Genomic DNA, 6,000 nt, shown 5'->3' on the forward strand with positions numbered 1-6,000 from the left:
TATTTTTTGTAATTATGCTATTGGGATCCAACCTACAGTGATTTCATTCAGATATTTTGTCAGTCTACTTAGAATTGCTCTGAGAATATTTATCACCAATGGAATCATAATTGTTTCCTTTTTCCATAGATGCCGAACCTCAGTTTGTAGGTCTCAATATGTACAGAGTGTTTCAAAATGATAGACACAATTTTAAAGTAGTGTATTTCATGATGGCAACTTGTTATAGAGAAAGTTACAAATGGCTCAATAAGTTATCAAGTTTTACTATTTGGAGCCCCATCTGGAAATAATACTTCCATAAATGAAATATCTCAAAATAACTTATGTTGTGAGGTTGTCATCTCATGAAATACTAAGGCTGCTTGTACTCTGGGAGATGCATCCAGTGGTAATCATTGAAAACTCTATGTCCCTCCCTTTCAAGTGATAAGTTTCCTCCCAAGTTAATACTTCAATATTTTGGAAAATATGTCATACGAATACGAAGAGGTTTCTTATCCATTGTTGGGTAGAACTCATGCCTGAACTCATGATCTGATATTAAAGGAAATGCATATTCTCTGCAAGTAAAGCATATAATGATAGAGTCAGAAGGGGCTGCAAGTGCAAAACCCTCCTATGCGTGAATATTCAGCCACAGCAGTTCTGGGAAATTATCATCCAACCTCTGTTTACAAATCTACAAAGAAAGAGAGCCCACCATCTTACAGGAAAATCTATTCCACTGTTATACAGCTCTTACTGTAAGAGTTCTTTCTAATGTTTAGGTGGAATTTCTTCGCTTGCAGTTTGAATCAATTGGTTTATGTTCACTACAGTTTCTATATGACATCCCATTAGACATTTAGGGATGGGTAACATTTGTCTTCTTTTCTCATCAGTTGTTCCTCATAAGGCTCGGCTTCCAGCCCTTTAATTATCTTGTTCACTGTCTTCTGGTCTTTCACAATGGAATTTTATGGGGACAACACCAACCATGCAAATTTAGACTTTGTTTACCTTTCAATCACAAAACCAAGTAATCAAACTGCAAGGAAAACCACACATTTCACTATTTGAGAGGGCACCTCTTCCGAACACATGCTAACTGTTTCCTTTACTTTGTCCCAAATTGCTCTTGGTCTCAGATATTTTTGGTTTTGTATTGGGGTTTACTTGTATGGCTTTTTATAGGATCTATTGTCTAATATATTTGGGACCTTGAAACTTGGTTTTTTTCTGGAATGATAATATGGATGAGGATAATGGTGATATGAATAGGATTGGAACTGGATGAGCTTGTTTTTTAGAAGACTTGAAGGACAAGAAGAGTATTAGTAAAGACATTCTGCTAAACCTGCTAAGAGTTAAACAGATTTAATAAAAAATGTAGCAGATAGATCATAGTTTATCCAGGGTTGGGCTGAATATATCTTGTGATCTCTTCGAACTCTGTGATTCTATGATTCTTTGAGTCATCATAAACAATAGAATGCAATTTCAAAAAGATTGCTGTGGCCTGCAAAGTAGTCAAACAGTCTGTTAAATTCCTAAGTAACTAGCGCTTTCTGTCTTTGCTTCTAGCTGAGGAAATGGTGTCAGTATCTGAAACATTTCCCAACACCGTGGTTACGAGCTAATTCTTCCCTGCCCGTCCTCTTTTCCATAGAGATATTGTTAATTCTAATTATCAAATGGCAAAGGAAAGCATTAAGCCCTAGTAAGTTTGTGTCTTCATTAGTAATGAAGTCACTAAAATCACAGTCAAAGGATACTTTCATGCTAGTTTAAGGGGGCCAAACCTGACCCTGGAAAGTGAGCTCCCTGCCACTAGCTGGAAAGAAAATCCAAGGCTCAAAAGTAATTTGAAGCTTGCCTTATAATGGCATCTTCGTGGGATGCACTCTAAGACAGGGTGAATTGAGTCACTCTGTCTCTCTGTGTGAGTGTTTTTAAAAACATGCCCTGCACAGAAAAATGCTAGCTAAAAGGGCTCCCTGTTTGGAATATTAGACTGAACGTCAAATATTTGAACTTTCCAACCCTTTAATAATCCCTTCAGACATTTATGGTCCCACTAATTATTTGGTGAGAAACTCTGTCAATGACAGATATTTTTCTTAAGCAGCATTAATTCCTCTTTTCACTTTCCACATAGGTGAAATTCACTCCCCCCCCCCCCCCCCAAACTCTGGCTTGCTTGACTTCAGGGGCGGTAAAGCGCTTATGAAGTTTGAGCGGTTAACTGGGAATCCTCAACAGGAAAACTATTAAGGGATGATAAATCACTGCCGAGAGGCCCCATGTGCAGTTTACAAAGTGCCGCAGCCACTAGTAGTGGTTCATGGAGGTGCAAGGAGGCAGGTATAAGTGACAGAGAGCAGGAGGAGGGATTCGGCATTCCAGAGGCCAATGTGGGGCACAGAAGTTTGTTTATATTTCTGTTCCAGTGACTCCTGTGAAATACCCTCTGTCTGGATAAGGAACACACAGTGAGTGAAGGAAAGCATGCCTGGTATTTCTTGAAACGTCAAGATGCTGATTTTCAAAAGGTAATTTGCAGAGAGAATTACATGGGATTATCGAGTCACAAGTCCAGGGCTGATTGCACCAATCAACATGGTCTAATTGCATGAACATTATTATATTACAACCTTTCTGGCGACAGCAGATCAAAAAGTCCAGAGGAAAAGTGGGGGAAAAGAGAGAGTGTTCACCTCTCTGTTCCCATCTTTTGAACTCGGACAGCTTCAGATCACTGGAGCATCTTTCCTGGCAATGTATAAATAAACAGAAGGAAAAAGGATGGGTTGTTTAGTAGGAGTGATGTGTAGAGAAAAAAGAAGAATAAGAATATATATGCCATACAAGTCTTGGCTGCTATTTTTGTGGAATAGTACTAATAATTTTTATGGATTTGTGGACAATAGCTTCATGTCTCAGGGACTAAAGGGCAGGGAGATGAATGAAGGAGAGTTTTACAAAATAAATACCTGTTCTTTTCAGTGGTGGCTGGTGGTTCCCATTCGAATGGGGCAGATAATGTTATGTGCCTTCCATTTATGGCCACCCTATCAGAGGGTTTTCTTGGCAAGATATATTCAGAGGAAGTCGTCTAAGGTTGAGAAAGGCTATGACTTGAGTAAGGTTACTTTGTCTGCTCAATTGTTGTGAAGGGACTTGGACAGTAGACTCACAGAGTCCTATTCCAACCCTACACTAAGCCTCATTAAAATGGATAGCTCCTTTGAAGTTCAGACTAAAACCCAGTGTGGATTCATTGCCAACTGACAATTACCATCCACGATGAATTCTCTCCTTGTATATGTATTTATTTGATTGTTTTATTTTATTTATATCTTGAATTTCTCCAATACAATTGAAGTTTTAATTTGTTGTTAATAATGTTGCAGAGAATTTTTTTGCTTTGTTGTGTTACTTGTTACTTTGTTTGTTACCTTATCAATGACTATTTTAACAAGAATAATTCTTAGAACTGGTGAAAATATATATTCAAATATTTCTAAAATGTCCTTTCAAACCAACATTAAAAGTTAGTAAAATACTTGATTTATTTCATAATAAAGGATAGTAGAATTCTTGTTCATTAAATTACTTCTGAAATATGACTTTGTTCTACCTTCACTCTCATAAAATGTAACTCATTATTTCTAAGTTATGGGAGAAAAGCAATTCAGTCAATTGAGTCCAGAACTGAACTTTATTGGTCCTATGTGTTAGGGTAATCTCTGAGCGGTTAGACTCAATTTAACCCTCTCTGGGGGAGATTCCACCAAAATCAGCAGAGTAGCAAAAGCAAAGCTTTCAAATGCAACAGTTACTTACACTGGTGAGCAAGAGAAGTCTTTAGGATTGCAATGGATTGCAGAGTCTCAATAAAAGTTCAAAAAGTATTTATTCAGGTAAAAAGAACTCCATTGTAGATAGAAAGGCTTGGGAGCTGTCTAGACTACTATAGACTGGTTTCTAAGGAAAAATAAGAAAGGAAAAATAACAAACATCTACATAGTTACATCTTGCCAGGAGAGATGGCAGAGATGCTTCTTGTTAGCTTGAAGAACAAAGGGAGAAGAGAGAACCAAAATGGTTCGGCCTCATGGTCCAGTTTATTGGGGCCATAAAAGACATTCTGACCAATGGGAAGTTAGTGTCCCTAAAGATTCACATTTCTACTAACTTCAAAGTAAGGGATGTGACGTAAATAGGATAGAGTGAAACACAGTAAGGCCTGTCTAGGCATGCTTTGGAAACAGGGAAAGGATTCCCTCAATCTAACTCTATCATCTATCTAACTACATTTGGACTTGAGTAGTCCAGGATGATTTCCCAACACTATGTGTATTTTACTTCGGGGCAGAGCAAGGGCCCTTTGGTTTTTGGAGCTTTGAATAATGAATATACCTACCTATGTCTCTGCTTTTTCAGCTGATGCCAAAGAAGCTAAATCATTGTCAGAAGAATTGAATGTGGGTGAATAAAATGAGGCTCAAGAAAGAATGTTTGTGGGCCAGTGGGGTTGGAAATACAATCTGTTGATGGTATTGCACTTCATCTGGAGAATCAGATTATTTGCTTTGGTGTGTTCTTGGATCCACTACTGCTTTTGAAAGGCCAAGTAACTTCCTTTGTCCATCTTCATATTGTACTTCCAGGTTGACTCACATACATTTATCATTTGAAATTTGGCACCCCCCCCCCCAATTATTGTCAATGTATAAACAGTCTCTACTGTTAAACACTGCATGACATCAACAGATTTGAAAGCCTCCTCTCTATTTACTCAATCTGATGATTACATGATTATAAAAAGTAAGGGTAAGATCTCTGCTGGAAAGTTACTACCAGTTACATTAGCAAATATCAAACCAGATGAAGTTCTAGGTCTAGATCTAGACAATAAGCTGATCTATTAGGCTGGGGGTTGCAGCTATGGTCCTCCAGGGTGTTAGACATTTTCATCAACATCACTCAGCAAAACTGATACTAATGGACTGTTAGTGATGTAGTCCAGAGAATCTAGAGGGACAATGTTATCCTAACCCTGAACGATCCAATACAAAGACACCATGATATATCCATACCTTCAGGTACCAGAATCAAGTCCCACAAAGCTATTGGTAATATGGAGCCTTGTTATGTAAATAAAAATGAAATGGATTACACTTGATTAAATACAACTTTCAAAGGCAATTGCAAGATTTCATTGGACAAAAGTGACTTATAATGCCTGTTGCTGCTACAGGGTATAAAATAGAGTTGAGGTGGACACACCTTGTAAAGACGGGGGTCATAAAACGAGGCAGTTGAAAGGAATCTAGAGAGCGGAAGTTTGATAAGGACCTTTATTCAACTTGCAAGCATTTCAACTCGGGTGATGATTTCCAGATGTACCCCCTTCCAGATGTTAGGACTTCCAATTACATCCTAATTCCTGTTCTGTGTTATATTGGGAAGGGAGGGAGTGAAGGGAAAAGGAAAAAGAGGCTTCCTGTACCATTGGGTGCTTTCACAAATCAGTAACAACTCTTTTCCTTCTCTCCTCCTTTATCTCCAAAGCATCTCCTTTCATTCAATTATTTAATGGAAGGAGAGGGCATGAAGGAACAGAATCTTGCCCTTTCCAGTCAGCTCAGGCAAAAACAAACTGTTGCAGCTACTTATAGCTTGTCTGTACTTGTTAATTAATAATGATTGCCATCTGGAGAACAGATGTCTAGGTTTTCATCAGTGAAATGTTGGATGTTTAAAGGGATGTTTAAAAATATCTTAACATTCATGTATGGAGCGTGCAGCTAATTTAATGGGTGGATATTGGCGTTGTGTCTTTTGGTTCCACCCTGATCAAACAATTAAAATAATTTTACAGTAGAGTCTCACTTATACAACATAAACGGGCCGGCAGAACGTTGGATAAGCGAATATGTTGGATAATAAGGAGGGATAAAGGAAAAGCCTATTAAACATCAAATTAGGTTATGATTTTACAAATTAAGCACC

The 6,000-nt window shown here is 38.0% G+C and overlaps 1 long non-coding RNA gene across 2 annotated transcripts in view; it reads left to right on the forward strand.

Moving 5' to 3' along the window:
* The first annotated feature begins 2,305 nt into the window (after window positions 1–2,305).
* Window positions 2,306–6,000, forward strand: part of LOC107982689 (uncharacterized) — an 86,758-nt gene continuing 83,063 nt past the window's right edge. For both annotated transcript variants that reach the window (XR_001730143.2, XR_010001981.1), the window contains exon 1: window positions 2,306–2,534. This is a non-coding gene — a long non-coding RNA (uncharacterized LOC107982689). The remainder of the gene's footprint in view (window positions 2,535–6,000) is intronic.

The sequence above is a fragment of the Anolis carolinensis genome, chromosome 1 (genome assembly GCF_035594765.1).
Source record: "Anolis carolinensis isolate JA03-04 chromosome 1, rAnoCar3.1.pri, whole genome shotgun sequence".
In the NCBI taxonomy this organism is placed as follows: Eukaryota; Metazoa; Chordata; class Lepidosauria; order Squamata; family Dactyloidae; genus Anolis; species Anolis carolinensis.